We start from the raw sequence: 23,402 nt of genomic DNA on the forward strand, positions 1-23,402 counted from the left end.
ACATAAATTCAGATTTCCCATTGCCAGAAGTTGTCATCATTTTATTTCCAAACTAGTAATATATTACCATTTGTATCAGTTTGTATTAAGGGTTACCTTGGTTTTTTTTTCTACTCCATCTGTTTCTTCTGATCTCTGTACAGATGGTTTCAAACAGAAATTAGAATTTTGAGTGTTACTGTATAATTCCTGTTTATAACAATCACTACTTTTCCTGTTGAAATGCTAGGGATCTACACAGAAGTGTGACAGTCAAATGCAGACTACAAAACATGTAATTCTTTTTTACACTGTACTTAATTATTTTTATTAATTACACCTGTCTTAATCATTTAAACTCATTATTGTTACTTATGTTAGTACATATGCAGGAACGACGAAACGAGCAAAGAGAAGGAAACACATGCTATTTTTCTTGAATCCTGAAACAAATAAAAATGCAGCTGATACACAGTTTACTTTATAACAGCAGTTGCTGAGTGCCTGAAGTTGTTTGGTGTTATGTACACCAGGATTCAAAATTGTTTTATGGAGCCCCCAGTCATCTTCATTTCTTCAAAAGTTGTGAGTATAGACATGTGTGGGGCGAGGGCAAGGTGGGTGGTGATTGGGGTGGGGATGGAGGTTGGGGTGGAGGTGGTGGTGATGGTGGGGGCAGGGGAAGACAGAGTAATATGATAAGTGATTTGAAGTATGACAAGAAGTATTAGTCACTCAAGTGAGTGGTACAAAAGAGAATGAGATATTAAGGAGGCTAAAACTTTCTTTTATCTTTACAGCACAAAAGTTTTGAGAAATCTTTTTTTCCTTCCTAAGCACCAAATGGTGTACTTTATTTCCAACATTTACTTACAAAAAAGAATATTTCATCGTTAATTGGCATTCTTTGTATGCTGGGTTGTCAAATAATTCTATTAATCTGTGGAACTTGAGTAGCTATTGAGGATAAATGACAAATTGCCATTTGTCAGAAGATATTCTTCCCATCACTGTGAGGTACATATGGCAAGGCTTAACAGTACTAAAGATTTCAGGATGTTTTGATGTTGTCATGGATACTGGCACAGTGATCAATGGTCCTCTCCATTGATTAGTTCACCTGATACACATGAGGAGGCATTCCTGTGTTGTATCATTCAGCTGAGTGGCTTCACGGTATGCACTACATTGTCATATCCTCTGCAGTTTATAACTCTCCTCATTGGTAAGGTTATTCTTTACATTGCATGTCCAGTTGAGAGCAGCTGTTGTTCTCACCTGTGTTATTAATTCCATGGTTTATCACTATACAGTTATCAATTTATGCTTTAACAGGAAGTTTCTTTAAATATAGAGGTTTTGTGAGGAATTGCTTTGCTACCATGCATACATTTTTGTATACGTATTTTCAATGAATCTGACCTTTCTGAAAAATTATGCTTGTCATGTGAGTGTTACAATGAAATCCTGTAGTGATGATATTGGTATTACAGAAATGATTTTAGAAAAATCCAGAGAACGATGCATATACTTGCAACACATTCATTTTACTTTTAATTTTTCATTTTTACTATGATAATTCAAAGCCATCTTTGTTTCTGGTAATCTGTAGATCATGTTAGAAGTTCCGAAATTACCAAACTCCAGTTTCAGATGATATGATTCTACAAAACTTTTGTTACTGAAAATCAATATAAATGCTTGCTGTTTGCAGAATTGTCTGTTCTTTTGAAGGAGTATGATAATTTCAGTGCTAATTTAATTTATACATTTAGTATACTGACTTTCACATTTGAACAAAGGTTGACTTGCTTCCTCCGTAAGATCAGTTACATGTCTCGTGATTTGTAGATAAAGAGTTGCAAAACTTGAAGAGACACCAAAGCCCAGTCCAGACACTCATGCTGTTCAACTATTAGTATCCATAAAGTAACAATATTATGAGAAACAAATACTAACCAAGAGATAGAGGGGCTGGCCAGTACTTACCTCAGCTCAGTACAGCCGATAGATACACAAAAAACAGAACCGAAAATTTACATTCCTAGCTTTTGGAACAAATGTTCCTTCATCAGGGAGGAGAGAGGGGAAAGAAAGGGAAGAAGGGAAAGTGGGTTCCCTTTCTTTCCCCTCTCTCCTCCCTGATGAAGGAACATTTGTTCCGAAAGCTAGGAATGTAAATTTTCAGTTCTGTTTTTTGTGTATCTATCGGCTGTACTGAGCTGAGGTAAGTACTGGCCAGCCCCTCTATCTCTTTGTTAGTATTTGTTTCACATCTTTATATGAGATTTTCCATTAATCATTTCAATATTATGAGAAGGAAGTTGCTGCTCACCATATAGTGGAGATGCTGATTCACAGATAGACACAACAAAAACACTCTATCTTTGCCTATCTGCATCTCAGCATCTCCACAATATGGTGAGTAGCAACTTTCCTTCTCATATATTGTTAAATTCCATCCTGGATTATTTATAAAGTAACTTATTTTATGGACCACTTCATATGGGTGGGCTGACCACTATCCACAGAGCAGACATTGTAGTGTATGAGTCACTGTTTGCAGCCCTCTAGACTTTAATGCGTTATGAGTCGTATAACAACTATTTGACTGCTAGCAGACAATATTGACTAGAAGTCTTTACTGGCACTTGATCTTTACACAAACTGGTCACGTTGCTTATATGCTATAAGATACAGAAGCACTCAGCTCTGGGCTAAGATTGCTGCCAAGGTTTGGCACCGTTCACATATCTCATCAAACTTTTCTAACCATAACAAGCTTGTGCGTAATAGGTACATTTTTCGGAGACTGTACTGCTACAAGGAAATTCCTGCAACTTCAGTATTCCAACCCAGGTGAAAGAATGTAGTGGATTGAGAGAACTCAAGCCAACTTCTGTGGACACACCTTGCCACATGATACTTGGCTGCATAAACAGTAACGTGAAGCTTGCAAATACAACTGCTTCTACTATTTTTTATTTCAGTACAGTAAACTGTGAAATTTTAGAAACCAAAGGTAATGTGGGAGTGTTATCAGAAGTATTGATACAAAATGAATACCCCGTACTAAACAGAATTAAACTTCATATTTATTACAAGGGAATAAAGCAGAAAAGAACTTTAGTTACCGAATACAGGAAAACTAATTATACTAATGTTGAATGAATCTTTAAACAACAGAAAGACTTGTTTGAAAAGTAAACAAAAAGTATACCTCTGAAATCATCCAAGTTTGTTGACAAATGTGCTCACATTCTGACAAGGAGGTAGAAGACCTCTGTAATGAGTTGGAGAAATAGATAAACAGCAGCAAACTGCTCTACAAGATGATAATGCAGGATTTTAAAAGAAATTAAGACAAAACTAGAGAATGATTCTACCCCATGACATTACAGGTGCAATGCTAAATATAACGGATCCTTTACGTTAGTAGAGTTTGCTAAGAACAAAATCTCGGTTTGAATCTCATCCTTCAAGAAAAAAAATTGACTCACCAAGGTCCAATCCGAACTAACGATGAAATGGGCTGTTATTGATAAGAGCACCAAGAAACTAAGTGGAACTTGTATTGAGTTGACCTCACATTTTTTGAGTTATGATGGCAAATGGGGTGGTAAGTGATCCACAATCATTCCAAGATTTCTTTAAATGTTTGTGCAGTTCAAGATATGAACCAATACAAACTATTAGTAATGATAATAATAACACTCCAAACATATTGTGTTTTAAATGTCTGAAGCCATTTTGAGGGCTGAGAGGAATAATGTGAAACAATCAAAGCTAGATGAAAAGTAATGCAAAAGCAGTATCAATTGTGTAAATGTTCTACTTGAGGAAAACTATAGATCAGTTAACCATATGTGTAATGTACAAGATATTCGCTAATGTCATTACCAATAGCACAGAAAAAATGTTGGATTTTAATTTACAAAAGAAAATGCTGGCTTCAGAAGACACATGTAACCATGTTAATGGAAGAGATAGACAGGGGAGGTCCATTGAGTTTTTCCAAGAGATAAAGAAAAGAAATAATATAATGTAAGAATAGGTGGGAAGATGACAATATGCAAGAACAACATGGATATTTATGTTTGAAGACTGGAAGGCATTTGCAGCCTCTGGCCTCTGTTTCATTTCTTTTGTGTTAGTCCTTGTACATGAAACATGTTGGTGGAGTGCAAGAACATGTCTATAGTGACCTGCTAGTCAACTGTCAATGAGTTGATTGAGAAATTTGAAATTTGTCACAACATAAGGACACACCACTTAGAACCACATAATAATATTATCATTATTAATAATAATAATTTTATTGTCCTGAAGCCATTACAGCAATATACAAAGTCATACACATAATACAATACAGTACATGCTATAAAAGAACAGAATTGTTAATAACATTACAGTTTAATATCACAGGTCATGAAATCCTATATATTGTAGAGTGGGTTTACAACTAACTAGTCATAAAGTGTTTGTTTGTATTGTTGCTCTGGTAAATTTTGCATAGCTTGTGGAAGTTTGTTAAATAATTTGTGGCCCATAAGTTCATAGCTGTTAACTGATTTTGACAGTCTGTGGTAGGATGTATAGATACAGCTGTTTGTCCTAGTGTTGTAACAATGTATATTTCCCCTGCGTTTTACTTTAGGTAAGTTCTTTTTTGTGTAGATTAAAACATAATAAATATATAGATTTATTACTGTCATGATTTTTTGTTGAGTAAGCAAAGGTTTACAATGAGCCTTGTATGGTGAGCCTGTAATTATCCTAATAGCTTTCTTTTGCAGCAATAGTATATCATGCACACAAGTGGAGTTTCCCATAAAATACCATAGGATATGATGCTTTGGAAAAATGAGTAGTAAGATACTCTAACATAATTTTTAGGTACTCAGTGCATTAATCGCCTTAACAAATAGATTACCCTAGACAATTTACAACTAATGTACATAATATGTGGATTCCAAGAAAGTTTATCATCCAAATACACCCCCAAAAATTTAACACAACTAGGATCATCTGATGGAAACTTGTCTTTTAAACTAAATACCATCTGCTGGGTTTTGCTTTCATTAAGCAAGAACCCATTTGCTTTAAACCAGAGTGAAGCTTGCTCAATTGTCTCTGTAACACATGTTTTAAGGCTATTAAGATCATTACTGCTGTTCAGAAACGTTGTATCATCAGCATAAAGTACTGTTCTGGATTTAATAAATGATGGCAGGTCATTTATCATTATTAGGAAAAGGAAAGGGCCCAGCACGGATCCCTGCGGAACACCTACCTTAACTTGTTCTATACTGGACATTTCTTTCCCAGCAAAGACGGCTTGCTTACAGTTTTGTAAATATGATCTTAATAGCTTAAGGCTGTTACCTTTAACGCCATAAAAGTCCATTTTTTCGAGTAGTAGTGTATGTTCTACACAGTCAGAGGCTTTGCTTAGGTCACAAAAAGTCACTTGAGCAAAGCATTTATCTTCAAATACAATGTAACATAGTGACTAATTAACTTAAATGGATAACTCAGGGTACAAAAAATTCTAGTGCCAGGAATAGGAAACTCCACAGTGAACTGAAATATGAAAACAGGTATTTTACTGAGTATGTTCTTCATTACAAAGCTATATTTAGAAAAGTTGGTAAGGCAGCCAAGCAAATGGCAAACAATAAGTTCATTGTACAAGATAAAAATAAAACAAAAACAGTGTGGTCTGTTGTCAAATCAGAGTTAGATGTTAGAGTTGGTAGTAATGAAATATCTAGGATTAAAGATAGATGATAACTTTATTGTAAACCCCAGTTGTCTTCACAAAGCTGTTTGCTCTCATTCCAGTGCTCTCACCAAAGTAAATTCCCTCCCAGTACTTGCAATTGTACATGAGTGTTCCACGAGACAGTCAAGACTTCAGACCATTCAGTTGCTGGGGCAGGCCCTTATGCATATGCCATTATGAATAACTTAGCCTTTTCCCTTTCCTATCTTTTCATCATTCTGGTTAAGAAATTTGCAATCATCAATGGTAAGAGATTATAATTTTTGCATCTCCCATCTCATTTCCCATTATTCCACTCTCAGTGGTTGGTACTGACATTTTTAATATTACCTTCTTACTTTCATTACAGTAATGGTAATTTCAGGATGTAAACATACACCAAGATGGTATGAGTGAGAAGGAGGTTACATGAGAAAAAGAATTTAAAAAAAGACCAATATAAGAACTAAAATGAGTTATTTGCGGCTGCTAGGAAGATTGGTAATAACCTGATATGAGTCCAAATTTAGTCAAATAAAAAACAGCGCTCTGTAGAAACTTCTGAATATATTCAGAATTTATAGATATCTGCAGAACCTTTTTAAGGAATGACATTTGTAAGAAATTAGTTTCCTATATCTTTATTCTGATAAATCATTCATGTATAAATCCATATTAAAATATAAGGACTGATAAAAAAAGAAACTTGATTGTTCACATTAATAAGGAACAGTCTGTGTAGCATACCAGCACATGACTACTTCTGATCTCAACTTTAGTGAATTGTGGCTTATTTGTCTCATAATGTACATAATCTCAATCATTTGATTCAGGTTCAGGAGACACATCAAATTGCCGTAAAATTTCACCATAAGCACAGAACAGCTGATGTTAACAAACATAATAATAATAATAATAATACAATTTTGTTATATGTACATACAATAAAATCTACCCCTTAATTACTCCTTGCTCAAATTATCATTTCATCCTCAATGGATTCTTCTATTGAATAACAGAATTTCTCCAACAGAATATGTTTAAAATTTCTGGCTTCATGTTAAATATGTTTTTGCCCATTAACTTGTCATATATTGTCGTACCCTAATACTTTGGCGTCCGTGCATATAATTTCAACTGGTGCATGGGTATCAAACCTTATTTTTAATTCTTGTATTTTATGTGTGGTTGAAATGATTCTCCTCAAATAATTTTTGTCTGTTGTGTAGGAAGATTACAATTTCATTAATTTATATGTAGGGAACAAATAGGATTTGTAGTTTCCGAAATAATGGGCGACAAGACTCTGCTGTGCAGTACACATGTATCTGACAATTTTCTTTTGCAGTTTCAGCATTCGAGAAACGTACTTGGATTTCCCCAGAAAATGATACCATATCTAACAACAAATTCAAAATAACTATGATAAGCAACTTTTTGTGTACTCAAGTGAATGGAATTTGCTAGTATTTGCATTGCAAATACAAAAGTACATTGTTCACTTGATATGAAGTCAATATGGGTATTTCATCTTAAGTTCTTGTCCACATTTAGTCCCAGGAATTTGACTGTGTCAACTTCTTTCATAAGTTGATTGTTATGTTGTATTTTAGGTTTCACGTGTTTTGAATGTTTGATTTTGAAATGCACCGTATAAGTTTTTGCAATGTTCAGTTTCAACTCATTTAACTGGAACCAGTTTTCTAAGGTGTCCAGTGTGCTTATGATGGAGCTCAGAATTTTTTCTGCATTGTCATCTTCAATTGAAACAGAAGTATCGTCTGCAAACTGAACTGATGGAGAATTTTTTTTTATGGGTAAGTTATTTACATAGAATAGGAACAGGATTGGCCCCAAAATGGAGCTTCGAGATATGCCCTGTGATACTGTACTCCATTTAGAATCATAATTACTTGCATCTGAGATGATAGTTACCCTTTGTTTTCTGTTGTGTAAATATCATGTGAGCCAGTTAAAAGCATTGTTCTTAATCCTGTATTTGTCTAATGTGTAGATAAGCAAGAGATGGTTCATGGAATCAAATGCTCTAGTGAGATCATAGAAGATACCTGCAACTTTACTCCTCTGAGCCAATGATTTGCATATCTTTTTGGTAAAGTTATTCACTGCATCCAAAGTGTTTTTTCCTGGTTGACATCAAAACTGGTTTCTTATAATAATATTTTTTATAATAAAATTTTTCACAGCTATTTTCTCTAACACTAAAGAACCTTCTGAACAAGAAGTTGTAGCCCAATTCCAAAACTGAACGTTAAGTGCTGGGGTAGTGATATGCTGTTCAAAAGTCTGTGTCATTAATGCTGTCTTGCACTGGCTGAGACAGAAGATGAAGCAGTAGTCCTATCTCATTTAGTATGACAGTGGCACGGATGTTAGTTTTTAAGTATACAAGTACTAAAAGAAGAAAAAGCTACTCCAAATTCAAGATCAACATAAACCAAAGGTGCAGGGAATGATTCAGAAGTGACAATGGACAAACAGTGAAATTTCAGTGTAAGCTATTATAATCAGTGTCAATAAATGGGCTGTTGACATCAGTAGCTCAAAACTAAGGACTGACCCCACCCATAAGGAGGGAAGGAGAAGGGGAAGGGGAAGGAGTTGGTGAGGGCTTGAGCCTCATTCCTTTGGTTGTCACTTTTTAATAGAGCTAATAAACAAAGTAATGTTATGCGCAACTTGACTTGAGAACATTAGTGCTTTACTAGCCTTGGTCCTTTTGGAGGTGATATGCCTTTGCCTTCCTCCAACCTCAGAACCGACTTACCTAGACTGTTTCGGGAGGGGGGGAGGGGGGGGGGGTCATGTACCTTCATAAATCATTGCCAGACATAAAAATTCTAAGATAGTGTGGGGATCGAAGTTTGGACCTTTGGATTGTAGTATGGCACATACCTGCTGAGCATAGCAACAAAACAAAAATAAACAGAATATGTGTGGCTGTGGTACCACTATACTTCATTCAAATGCACAGGGCAAGTCAATACACAGCCGATGAAACAGCTACCTGTTTTTCACCACTGAGATAGGCATAAGCTCCCAGTCAACTGCAAAAACAACAGGAAGTCTCATTTTTCAGTGCACTTCCACTCCATTTCATTAACTTTACTAGCCAATATTTAGTATTTATGAACAAATGAGGCACTGACTTCATGGTTAATACTCAAAATAACTAATTTTTTTACACTTTGCAAGGTCAAAATTTAAAAATACATTGTTATTCAGAATTGGCAACTGATGGCAAATTGTTTTGTGTTTCTATGATGATAAAAAGAAGAAATGTTATTGAAAAAGTGAATTCAGTCATGGATGATATAACTGAGATAAACAGAATCAAACTGAACTCAATTTTCAAAACAATAATACTCTGAAGACAGAAATTTTAAGACCTACTTTATTTCTGCATCAACACAGGAAACGAATTTCTTGAAGATCACCTAATGAACACACACGTGAAAATACGAATTTACCTATCACAAGAGTCCAGAACAATATGATCAATATTTTTGAGTCTGAAAATAAAGAATTTGTGTTGTAGGCTGAAGAGGCAGCTGAAATTAGTATCAAGGAGCAAATGTCTCTACATCTACATCTATACTCTGCAAGCCACCTGATGGTGTGTGGCGGAGGGTACTTTGAGTACATCTATCAGTTCTCCCTTCTATTCCAGTCTCGTATTGTTCGTGGAAAGAAAGATTGTTGGTATGCCTCTGTGTGGGCTCTAATCTCTCCGATTTTACCCTCACGGTCTCTTCACGAGATATACGTAGGAGGGAGCAATATACTGCTTGACTCCTTGGTCAAATTATGTTCTCGAAACTTCAACAAAAGCCCATACCGAGCTACTGAGCGTCTCTCTTGCAGAGTCTTCCACTGGAATTTATCTATCATCTCCATAACACTTTTGTGATTACTAAATGATCCTGTAATGAAGTGCACTGCTCTCCATTGGATCTTCTCTATCTCTTCTATCAATCCCATCTGGTACGGATCACACACCGGTGAGCAGTATTCAAGCAGTGGGCGAACAAGTGTACTGTAACCTATTTCCTTTGTTTTTGGATTGCATTTCCTTAGGATTCTTCCAATGAATCTCAGTCTGGTATCTGCTTTACCAAAGATTAATTTTATACAGTCATTCCATTTTAAATCACTCCTAATGCCTACTCCCAGATAATTTATGGAATTAACTGCTTCCAGTTGCTGACCTGCTATATTGTAGCTAAATAATAAAGGATCTTTCTTTCTATGTATTCGCAGCACATTACACTTGTCTACATTGAGATTCAATTGCCATTCCCTGCATCATGCGTCAATTCATTGCAGATCCTCCTGCATTTCAGTACAATTTTCCATTGTTACAACCTGTCGATATACTACAGCAATCTCTTGGAATAGGATATATTAAATAAGATGCTGATATTACCTGTACAATGAAAGAATAACTTATAGCTATTGTCAAGCTCCATAAATTTGATGCAGGGAGTAAAGAAGGTACTGTTCTGCAATTCACAGAAAAGGTAAGATTACAGAAGACTAGGCTTACTGGCTTAGTGTTCAATGGCTGCTTTACAATGGCCGGTAAAATTCTTGGTATTCAAGAAAGTATCACGATAAATCTCCAGAAACTGTGCCTGTTCATTGTGCTTCCCATCAGTCACTTAATGGTCAATGATGTCGATAATGTACCAGAAAATACAAGTACAGTTGAAATGATAAAATGAGTGATCAGGTAATTTAAGGACAGCACTCTTAGAAAGATAAAACTTGCAACCCTTGTCTAAAAGATCTGAAAAATGCAAGTCTATGTTACTGTTTTCTAAACATTTTATAATGATCAAGGAAACTGTAAGTCATTTCTGTAGTTCATGAGGTGAAGCCAGAAAGTTATACACAAACTTTCCAGTTATGTATTGCAACATTCATTTTTGTGTCAAAATCATATCAAGATATTCCTCATGTTTGGAGGCAGATGCAAATAAATAAGTGTGTGGAGTGTGTCTCTCAGTCTACACACCACCATGTAGAAATAGGAACTTTTAGAGATTTTTTGCAAACACAGAGTCAAATCAAAAGACAAATTTTATGATTTCCATGGAATAAAAAATACATATAATTTTTTGACGCTCATCATTCAGATGCTCAGAATTTTTGCATGACAAACTCATCATTTGAACATTCCTATAGCCACTCCACTTGATTATACTGAGTAAAGCTTTTTATTACCTACCTATACTCTCTAGTTATGTCACTTGAATCGTGATTTATAGACAACAATGAGACACCATTGCAAGCAATTTTAAATCATCTCAGTGTTACTGAAAATATAAGCATAGGTATTTTCAGCAAAGCTGTGAAGGCAATGGCTGAGATTTATGTCACAGGAAAAATCTAGAAGTAGAAGTTGTTATTTTTTATTGAGAAACAGAGCTGTGATGAAAAAGTGACCTCCTTTCAGAAACAACATTGTTAAGACGATTTGTTAAGATTAGATTAGATTAGATTTGGTTTAAATTATATGATAATTTGACCAACAGTGTGCACTGCTGAAATGTCATTTAGAACCCTCAGCTGAGTAAAGATGTAGATGAGTTGCACAGTTAGTTAAGAGAGAGAAAAAACATGTGCAAAACCTTCACTTTGCTTTTTATGGAACTACAATACTAGATATCTATGTAGAATTATCATTTCATGTCACAATATTTTCCTAAACTTGACTGTAACTTTAATTTTTTTGTTCAGTCGTAGCTTCTACATAACAAAAGATAATTGATTTTAAATGTAGTTTTAACGTATCATCTAATATTTATTCTAAATTTCGATAGCACTCTTTATTATTTGCTGCAGCATTTGTTCTTTTTTGTATTTCATCTGAATAAATAAATGGAATAGATCAGAAATTTGGGTTTTTGATGTGATTGTGCAGTCTAAAGTCATATTAGTTGTTTCATTACTGATTACCAAACAGTGTCCATTATGTTTTATGAATTTCAGCATTTTCTACATTCCAGCCATGAATACATTAAAGATTTTCTTGCCTTGCCTTAAAAGTAGTCAAATGGATATTGAAAGAAATGTCAGTGGAAACAAAAGTGAAAGGTAAAGAATGCTGCTACACGGTACCCAGAAATCTTCAATAGTCCCAATCTGCTTTGTACTCATTGATATATAATGAGTTAAAAAAGGTTAAAGCTATATATTTCAATTTTGTTTACAAAATAACTTTACCACTTTCAGAATACTCTCTATTATACTAAATACATTTATTCTAATACTTATCTGCAGGGGTGACAGCCAATTTCTCTGTCTTTTTTTTTTCCTTGGCTGCTTCTCAACATCAAATTGGTGTCCTTTCATGCCTCTCTTCGTGCACTGAAACAAGAAGAAATTTTACAAAGCTGGGTCAGGCAACTAAGTTACATGTGAAAAGGGAGCCATACTGTTTTTGACCAACAACTGGGACATTGTGATGGCTGTGTGAACTGTTTGAAAAACCAGTCTCATCCTGCCACAAGTTCAGTCTTTTTAGACCTTTACTGTTCTGCAATCATCTCAGAACCTCCAAATAAAAAAGCTGAGATAGGGCCTGAGCTGGTAGTGAAAATTCTAATTACATTATCAGCCTCACATCATAAAAAAGTACTGTCTTAATGTTTAACTTCTCTTGATGAATTTCTTTAGTATGAAATTACAGTGACACTTCCCATTAGCTTTCCACACTTCTGAACATTCCTAGGTCCACTGTTCCCAATGTGATAGTGAAGTGGAAATATGAAGGGACACATTAAAGCACAAAAGCATACAGGCTAACCTCGTCTGTTGACTGACAGAAACCCCCAACAGTTGAAGAGGGTCATGAGGTGTAATAGACAGACATCTATACAGACTATCATAGAGGAATTCCAAACTGCATCAGTGTCCACTGCAAGTTCTATGACAGTTAGGAGGGAGGTGAGAAAACTTGGATTTCATGGTCAAGCGGCTGCTCATAAGCCACACATCATGCTAGTAAATGCCAAACGACACTTCACTTGGTGTAAGGAGTGTAAACGTTGGATGATTGAACAGTGAAAAAACATTGGGTGGAGTGACGAATCATGGTACATAATGTGGCGATCCATTGGCAGGATGTGGGTATGGCGAATGCCCAGTGAACATCATCTGCCAGCGAGTGTAGTGCCAACAGTAAAATTCAGAGACGGTGGTGTTATGGTGTGGTCATGTTTTTCATGGTGGGGGCTTGCACGCCTAGTTGTTTTGCATGGCACTAGAACAGCACAGGCCTACATTGATGTTTTAAGCACCTCCTTGCTTCCAACTGTTGAAGAGCAACTCAGGGACCACTGTTGAAGAGCAACTCAGGGATGACAATTGCATCTTTCAACACAGTCGAGCTCCTGTTCATAATTCCTGGCCTGCGGTGGAGTGGTTACACAACAATAACATCCCTGAATCTTGTAGAACACCTTTGTGATGTTTTGGAATGTCGACTTCATGCCAGACGTCACTGACCAACATTGATACCTCTCCTCAGTGCAGTACTCCATGAAGAATGGGCTGCCATTCCCCAAGAAACCTTCCAGCACCTGGCTGAACGTATGCCTGCGTGAGTGGAAGCTGTCATCAAGGCTAAGGGTGGGTCAACACCATATTAAATTCCAGCATTACCGATGGAGGGTGCCAGGTGTCCGGATACTTTTGATCACATAGTGTATCATTACATTTGAGTTCTGAATATGTTCTAAGATTCTATAACAAATGGCTGTTAAGGATAGTGGACAGCAGTTTTGTGAGACACTCCTGTTACCCTACGGGTGTGATCTGTACTTTTATCAAACCATTGAGCCTCGTTTTTTTTTTAGTGATCTACAGTAGACTATGGATAAAAGAGGGGCTAACTATCCACAAATTCAGTACCGGATCTGATACATATTCCATTGGGTCCTTGAACTTTGTTAATTTTACCACTTTCATTTTTTTCTCAACACCTCTGACAGTAATATCTACATCACTCATATTTGCAGTGGTGCAAGAATTAAATTGGGGCAATAACTGTGGATTTTCATTTGTAAAGGAACATTAGAAAACCAATTTCAGCATTTCTGCTTTTGCTTTGCTACCCTCACTTTCAATCACTGTCTTGTCCATGAGTGACTTGCCCTGACAATGTACCACATATACAACACATATGATCATAATTTCTTGGGGGTTTTGTGAGAGATCCTTTGATAATTTTCTGCTACAGCAGTCACATTTCCCTCTTGGCAGATAAACGCATTTCATTCAGCATTTTCTTATCTCTACCCCAATGCTCTTTTTCTTGAGATATTTCTGTACAATAATTATATCTCTAATCATTAACCGTTCTATTCTGTACACATGTATAAAGTGCATGGTCAATTATTCTTCCAAACCTGTCCCTCAGTTCATCTACATCCTCCTCTCTTGAACTAAACAGTTTGGGTTCATTATTGAGGTGTGACACTAAAGTGCATGGTCAACTATTCTTCCAAACCTGATCCACAGTTCTTCTATGTGCTTCATTCTAGAACTAAATATTTCAAGCTCTTTATTGACACTGCTTCCTCTTTATATAGTTTGCTGAAAATAAAATCTGTAATTATTGTTGTTACTATTGGTTCATGGTTAATGACATAAGTGTCTATCTGGATACCCCCGAGAGGCCAGGTCTATTTGTTGCTGTTAGATCCAATATATTCCCACCATGAGTGTGCTTCCAAATAATCTGTTCTGGGTAGTTCTCAGAGAATTTCATGTTTCACAGGACATCTTGTCATGCCCACCACTTACAAAATTATAATTTGCCAGTTGATTGTTGGATGATTAAGCCCTCTCCAGTAGTGAACTCAGGTTTTCTCTATAAAATTTTATCACATCTAGATATGAGTCCGGTGATTGATAGAAGGATCTGGTTTACATCCTCCCTTGATAATGAGTCTTGCACAGTAAATCTCGGATATACCTTCATTGTATACCTTGGTGTATACCTTGGCAGATATGAGTATCTTATTTACTGTGACAAATACACCACCTCCATTTACCATTAGCCTCTCCTTTCAATACACACTTACGGTTTCTCCAAAAATCTTACTGCTTTCAATTTTGGATTTTAATCAGCTTTTTGCAGCTGGTATTATGTGAGCTCACTGCTTTTTTAGGTGCAGTTCAAGCTCTGACACTCTATAATGAATGTTTCAGCAGTTAATCATTAGGATTTTAAATACTCTCACCTGTAGGGGACATTTATTTGTTCCTTATACTGACATTTCTGGGCCCCCTACAGCTGTCGTTATCTGGACTGACTGACACACACACCAGGGCAGCGGCATCAGATATATAGTGCACACTTGTCCCATATAGGAGGACTCTACAGTTCTCAGTCCCTTGGTACAAGTCCGGGAAGTCATAGCTTAGCTAGACATACACTATGTGATCAAAAGTATCCATACACCTAGCTGAAAATGACTTACAAGTTCGTGGCACGCTCCACCGGTAATGCTGGAATTCAATATGGTGTTAGCCCACCCTTAGCCGTGATGACAGCTTCCACTCTCGCAGGAATATGTTCAGTCAGGTGCTGGAAGGTTCCTTGGGAATAGCAGCCCACTCTTCATGGAGTGCTGCACTGAGGAGAGGTATCGATGTTGGGAGGTGAGGCCTGGCACGATGTCGGCATTCCAAATCATCCCAAAGGCATTCTATAGGATTCAGGTCAGGACTCTGTGCAGGCCAGTCCATTACGGGGATGATATTGTCATGTAACCACTCTGCCACAGGCTGTGCATTATGAACAGTTGCTTGATCATGTTCAAAGATGCAGTCACCATCCCCAAATCATTCTTGAACAGTTGGAAGCAAGAAGGTACTTAAAATATCAATTTAGGCCTCTGCTGTGATAGCGCCATGCAAAACAACAAGGGGGTGGAAGCCCCCTCCATGAAAAATACGACCACACCATAACACCACCATCTCCAAATTTTACTGTTGGCACTACACACGCTGGCAGATGACGTTCGCTAGGCATTCGCCATACCCACACCCTGCCATTAGATCGCCACATTGTGCACCATGATTCGTCACTCCACACAACGTTTTTCCACTTTAAATCATCCAATGTTTATGTTCCTTACACCAAGTAAGGCGTAGTTTGGCATTACCGGCGTGATGTGTGGCTTATGAGCAGCCACTCGACCATGAAATCAAAGTTTTCTCACCTCCCACCTAACTGTCATAGTACTTGCAGTGGATCCTGATGCAGTTTGGAATTCCTGTGTGATAGTCTGGATAGATGTCTGCCTATTACACATTACGACCCTCTTCAACTGTCAGCGGTCTCTGTCAGTTAACAGATGAGGTCGGCCTGTATGCTTTTGTGCTGTACGTTTCCCTTCTTGTTTCCATTTCACTACCAAATTGGAAACAGTGGACCTAGGGATGTTTATGGGTGTGGAAATCTCGTGCACAGATGTATGACACAAGTGATACTCAATCACCTGACCACGTTCGAAGTCTGTGAGTTCCACGGAGCACCCCATCCTGCTCTGTCATGATATCTAATGACTGCTGAGGTCGCTGATATGGAGTAACTGTCAGTAGGTGGCAGCACATTGCACGTAATATGAAAAACATATGTTTTTGGGGGTGTCCAGATACTTTTGATTACGTATTGTAGAACCCTCAAAGTCTTTTGTTAAGTCTTTTCACTCACTTCAGAACCAGTGGGCCACTATCAGTTCTGGGGACAGTGCTGCAAATTATGATCTTGATTGAAACTCTGTTAGCAAGGCTGGTCTTCTCAATCTTCCTATACTATATTTAATGTCAGACTGACCATGTGTTCTGTTCTTTCAAATAGGTGGTCACCGCTCCCCAATACTTGCTGCAATCTCACGTATTCATGCTGCATGTATGATAGTAGGTAGAAAGAAGGATATGAAGAAAGACACAAAGAAGTGTGAGAATCCTGATGGCAGTGCTAATTTTGGCAGCTCTTGGGGAAGTCATATGCTAAGATGAGAAGTAGCTATATCAGATCTGGTAAGTTTGTCATTGCACTAACACTGACATATTACTCAATGCAAGTTTTTGTCAGGCTGACCACCAATCTGTGCTAACATTTATTTTTTTATGCATTGTAGTGATCTACATGAGGAAACAACAACCCTTGAGCTAAGCGCATAGTGTGACAACTTTGAAGAGTTTGCCAGTCAGCAATTTTGATCAAAGGTCCACATTATCATACATCAGAACTCATAAAAAGGTTAGACCATCAGTTTTTACATGCCTTCTGTATTGTCTAAAAGCTATCAAAATGATTTATCTTTAATTTTTCAAAGCTTTCTTATAATGCAAAAGTAGTGAATCTATGAAAATTGTATACCACAGTACTCCTTTCATAGAGAATACATTATATTCAGAATAAGCTAACAGCAAACATGAAACACCTTAGACTCAATAATTGTGATACAATTGTATTAACAATGATCCACTGTGTACAAAGTCCTATACTGTTCCTCCTGGGTATATACAGGGTGTTTCAAAAATTACCGGTATATTTGAAACGGCAATAAAAACTAAACGAGCAGCGATAGAAATACACCGTTTGTTGCAATATGCTTGGGACAACAGTACATTTTCAGGTGGACAAACTTTCGAAATTACAGTAGTTACAATTTTCAACAACAGATGGCGCTGCAAGTGATGTGAAAGATATAGAAGACAACGCAGTCTGTGGGTGCGCCATTCTGTACATCGTCTTTCTGCTGTAAGCGTGTGCTGTTCACAACGTGCAAGTGTGCTGTAGACAACCTGGTTTATTCATTAGAACAGAGGATTTTTCTGGTGTTGGAATTCCACCGCCTAGAACACAGTGTTGTTGCAACAAGACGAAGTTTTCAACGGAGGTTTAATGTAACCAAAGGACCGAAAAGCGATACAATAAAGGATCTGTTTGAAAAATTTCAATGGACTGGGAACGTGACGGATGAACGTGCTGGAAAGGTAGGGCGACCGCGTATGGCAACCACAGAGGGCAACGCGCAGCTAGTGCAGCAGGTGATCCAACAGCGGCCTCGGGTTTCCGTTCGCCGTGTTGCAGCTGCGGTCCAAATGACGCCAACGTCCACGTATCGTCTCATGCGCCAGAGTTTACACCTCTATCCATACAAAATTCAAACGCGGCAACCCCTCTGCACCGCTACCATTGCTGCACGAGAGACATTCGCTAACGATATAGTGCACAGGATTGATGACGGCGATATGCATGTGGGCAGCATTTGGTTTACTGACGAAGCTTATTTTTACCTGGACGGCTTCGTCAATAAACAGAACTGGCGCATATGGGGAACCGAAAAGCCCCATGTTGCAGTCCCATCGTCCCTGCATCCTCAAAAAGTACTGGTCTGGGCCGCCATTTCTTCCAAAGGAATCATTGGCCCATTTTTCAGATCCGAAACGATTACTGCATCACGCTATCTGGACATTCTTCGTGAATTTGTGGTGGTACAAACTGCCTTAGACGGCACTGCGAACACCTCTTGGTTTATGCAAGATGGTGCCCGGCCACATCGCACGGCCGACATCTTTAATTTCCTGAATGAATATTTCGATGATCATGTGATTGCTTTGGGCTATCCGAAACATACAGGAGGCGGCGTGGATTGGCCTCCCTATTCGCCAGACGTGAACCCCTGTGACTTCTTTCTGTGGGGACACTTGAAAGACCAGGTGTACCGCCAGAATCCAGAAACAATTGAACAGCTGAAGCAGTACATCTCATCTGCATGTGAAGCCATTCCGCCAGACACGTTGTCAAAGGTTTCGGGTAATTTCATTCAGAGACTACGCCATATTATTGCTACGCATGGTGGATATGTGGAAAATATCGTACTATAGAGTTTCCCAGACCGCAGCGCCATCTGTTGTTGAAAATTGTAACTACTGTAATTTCGAAAGTTTGTCTGCCTGAAAATGTACTGTTGTCCCAAGCATATTGCAACAAACGGTGTATTTCTATCGCTGTTCGTTTAGTTTTTATTGCCGTTTCAAATATACCGGTCATTTTTGAAACACCCTGTATGTGACTAATTGGTATGTTCCAGCTATATTTTAATTACTCTAACATTAGAGCTATCTTATTCTCATGTGTCATTATGGAACTACTTAAATTTTTTTCCGCTTCAAGTTGAAATTTTTTCATTTGACCAGTATCCAAAGAAAACTGCACAGATAGCCAGTTTGTCACACACAATCCCCCCCAATAAAAAATCATGAGGTTACAACTGGAGATCAGATATTAGCTTTGTATACTCACTTTAAACATATGAGCAAATCCTATAACATCATCTCTGTCCACATGCTCGGAGACTTGTCTTGTGAGTCTCTGCCGCTATCCATGTAAATGGAAACTCATCACTTGAGTTTGTTGTTGGGCAAAAGTTGATCTGACCCATGTATAAAGGAGAGTGCACTTAAAGAGCGATGTTTCGCATAATGAGTGACGATTTAGTGTGGCATCACCAGCCATTCACACATGATGGTGGAAACGTTCATCAATATGAATATGTTTCATTGTCAGCAGCAGTATGTGAATAATGCCTTTAGTATGTACTGCAGTCTAAGTTTAGCACTCTTTCTGTTACCATCTTAGTATAGCTTGTGGTCATACATTTTTCTAAACTTGTGTTTATACAGAGTTTTTTTGTGTGCAAATTTTAATAACCTTCATAGAAATGTCCCCAAAGATAGAGCTACAAGAAGATGACCTTATAAGAAAGAAAATTACCTTGGAAACAAAATGTAAAATCATTGAAAAATGTGAACATGGCATGAGCGTTGCTGATTTAGCACGAACATACAATCAGTCTACATCCTCAATGATGATTAAGGAAATAGATGCTTCAAAGGAGTGACAAGAGTATCTAAACAATGGTTTCATATTCTGTGCAATGTTGAAAGGTTGCCCCTTATATGGATAAATGAAAAGCAATTGGAAGGTGACACTATTAATGAGAACATCATTTGTGAGAAGCCAAGAATGATTTTTATGGACCTTGTTAGGAAGGCCCCAGGATCAGCAGCAGCCAAAGAATTGTTTGAGGGAAGCCATGGGTGGTTCAAGAAGTTTAAGGAAAGAACTGGCATCCAGTATGTTGTGAAGCATGGCGAAGCAGCCAGCTCCAACACAAAGGCAGTAGAGAACTCCATGATGGTTTTGTGACAAGACGGGTCTACTGTGGAGAAAGAAGTCAATGCGTACCTTTATAACAACAAATGAGAATGCATTGCCTGGTCACAAGTCAATGAAAGACCATCTCACACTGCTACTCTGTGCCTATGAAGGCAGCAATTTGCAAATTAAACCACTACTTGTTTATCATTCAGAAATTCCATGAACCTTCAAGAAGTGTTAAGTGCTGAAGAGCAGATTAAATGTGATGTGGAGGTCCAACAACAAGGCTTGGGTGACATGGGATTTTTTGTGATTGGATCAATGAAGTGTTTGGTCCTTTGATGAAAAAACTATTTGCTTGAGATGGATCTGCCATTCCATGTGTTACTTGTTATGGACAATGCTCCTGCCCATCCTCCAGGCCTACACGACCACTTCCTTGAAGAATTTGAGTTCATTAAGATCCAATTTCCACCTTTCAAAACCACACCATTATGCCAGCCTATGGATCCAAATTATTTCTAATTTTAGGAAGCTCTACACTAAAGCACTTTTTGAGCATTGCAGTGAGTTGACTGAAATTACCAATCTCACTCTCAGGGAGTTTTGGAAATATCACTTTAAGATTGTTGTGTGCATGATCGAAAAGGAATGGGAAGGGGTTACCTAGAGAACTCTCGGTTCTGCTTGGAAGAAGCTTTGGACAGAGTGCATTGTCGAATGTGGCATTTGAGTCAGTCCCTGTGGGGCTTGTAGTCAATGAGATTGTGCATTTGGTCAAGAGCTTGGGACTAGAAGTGGATAACAATGATATTGATGAGCTGGTGGAAGATCACAGCCAAGAAATGACCTCCGAAGAACTTATGGAGTTGCAGTGTATTTCACAGCACAAAGTTGTGGAGAGGAGGAAGAGGCAGTAACAGCAAAGCAGCAATCTTCTGGGCCAATAAGAGAAATGCTGAAAGCATGGGAATCAGTTGCATTACACTGAAAATCATCACCCCGATAAAGCAGTGGCTATGCGTGCTACAAATTTGACAATAATGCTGTATCGTAATTTCGCCAAGTGTTAAGTGTTGGCCAAAACAATTAACTATAGACAGCTTCCTAGTAAAAAAGAATTATTTATGTATTGTGACTAATAAAGTATATAATACTGTATGTATAATTTCCTTTGAATAAAAGGCCTGAATAAGATAAAAATTTTAGTACTTTTTCTGCATGGGAAGCATTATAATATTTTAAATTCAATTATATGGGATAAATTGTTTCGATTAACATGTGTTTCACACTGTGAATAAGATTCTGGAACTTATTATGCTTGCTATCTAAGGTTCCACTATACATATTTAGGAATGTGTAACAGTTACGTTAGCATACACAGACTTTTGAGGTGTTACCAAATCTGTGATGAATGTTCTAGAAAACATGATACATGGTGAAGTGCTTTCTCTAAATGTTGATTAATTATTAAAATAAATTTACAACTGTCTTTGAAAAAGTTACAAAAAGGAATTGTAAGTTGTACAACTCGCTGTCAGTCCATAAATGCAAGTTGCCATGACCAAAAGAATGTGGAAATAATGCGCTTTTTGGTTGCAGGGACATAACAGTAATGTTACTCTACTCTGTGCCCAGTTTTCATTTGATGCAGCTCATATGTTTTCTCCTGGTGGATGTGGAAAAAACAAGAACATAACCAATTTGTTTGCACTGCACAGAAATTGTATGTTTTTTGTCTGAAGTGTGAACCATAGCATAGAACTTATTCCAGACATCACTCCTCACTCATTTGCAGTTGTATATACTGCATCACTTAATCCTTGTATTGCACTCTCCACAATCTCACAAAACACATCTTCATTAAATGCTATCTGATTCCTACAATTGATATTTCACTTATCTATTTTACAACAGCAAGACCATGTACTCAGCTTTCACACTAAGTCACGATTTGCCTTACACTCCTGCACACTTCAGTAAGGGAAAACAAGCTGACATAATATGAAGGGACCACAGGGCCTCATTTCTCAGGCTCATCATACTTGCAGACAAACAGTGGGATGGAAGAAAGGTGGTATAACATTGAAGCCTTGATTTGCAAAATATTTAGCCCATGACATTAGACTCATATTCACTCTATTTCTGACTTATATTTACAGCTAATGTTATGTTCCTACTCATCATTTATCCTTGCCAGCAGTGCCTGCTTAAGGCTACACTGGAGCAACACTACAATTCTTTCTGTGCCTATTGAGAACACTATGTGGAGTAATATTCTGAACTAACATATCAAATAATACTCAGTTCAGTCACAGGTCCAGTAAAACATTCCATATAAATTTATTTTCTTCAGCAGACAAGAGTGTAGTATTGAACTGAAAGCTTCTATAGGATTAAAAATGAATTTTACTTGGATGTCTTACTCTCCTCACTTGACATCTACGAACTGATAGTCTTTCTTCATTACAACCCTTATTTATTTGTAGAAAACAATTTCAACATCATTACAATGTTAATTTCTTTGTATTCTGTTGGCCTCATGCTGCTGTTCATAGCCAGTTATAAACTGGGCTATAAATAGTGGTGCAAGACTGGCAAAATTTCACAGTCTGGTTGGAGTTCAGGCAACGAGTACAAATACTAGCAAAACTCACAGCAAATTTTTTTAAATATATATGTTATTTAAATATAATACATTCAATATATAATGAAGGAATGTTGTCAGAAAAAATCTCAAAGCATTCTTGACCAATTTATTTCAACTTTTTACATGATACACTAATAAACATGCAAGCGGACATAGGCTACATATTTTTTAAATTATAGTGTACAGGTTTTCTGCTAAAACCAAATGTGACAAAGAAAATAAGTGACTTCAATTCCTAATCAGTCTTCCAGTCCCATACACATTTAGCAATTGTGAAGCGTTGTTGGCTTCATTGATTTATTACACAAATGTGTACTGCATTTAGAGGGATACTCATTAACTGTGTATGATTCATACCATGTCAGACAAACAGGGGACATCAGTCATAGACAAAGAAATGAGAATTTCCACAAGTTTGTTTGACTGGTGATTCTGTGAAACAGAAATTCTGAAAAATCTTATCTGGCAGAAGTTCAAAGAAAAGCATCATACAGCTTGATAAAACCCACTTACAAAATTTCAAGACTCAATTTTTGCAACAGAAACTATGAACATTCTGCAGAAATTACAAAAGTAGAAGTCAGCTAATAACTCTCACAGATTAATAGAATGTGAAAAAACCGTTATATATGATTGAGCAGAAAGTTCATTCTGCCATGCACTTTGTAGTAATTTGCAGTGTATGAGAGCAGATGTGTAATAGAGGTGCTTCAAATTTTAGCTGATTCACTTTTGTTAAAACTCGGAAATTTTTGCGAAGTAGTAAGGACTCTGATGGGAAAAAGTCTGTGCTACTG

General features: G+C 37.3%; 1 protein-coding gene across 3 annotated transcripts in view; it reads left to right on the top strand.

The window, feature by feature from the left end:
- Positions 1 to 1,113: 1,113 nt before the first annotated feature.
- LOC124606920 overlaps positions 1,114 to 23,402 on the top strand; it is a 35,329-nt gene continuing 13,040 nt past the window's right edge. For 2 of the 3 annotated variants that reach the window (XM_047139029.1, XM_047139031.1), the window contains exons 1-3: positions 1,114 to 1,204; positions 16,641 to 16,822; positions 16,924 to 17,045. The gene's annotated coding sequence lies outside the window, so the exon portion shown is untranslated. Of the gene's footprint in view, positions 1,205 to 16,346; positions 16,823 to 16,923; positions 17,046 to 23,402 lie in introns of those variants that run through there. The other variant, XM_047139030.1, reaches the window with a different exon arrangement.

This window comes from Schistocerca americana, chromosome 3 (genome assembly GCF_021461395.2).
Source record: "Schistocerca americana isolate TAMUIC-IGC-003095 chromosome 3, iqSchAmer2.1, whole genome shotgun sequence".
NCBI classification, from domain to species: Eukaryota; Metazoa; Arthropoda; class Insecta; order Orthoptera; family Acrididae; genus Schistocerca; species Schistocerca americana.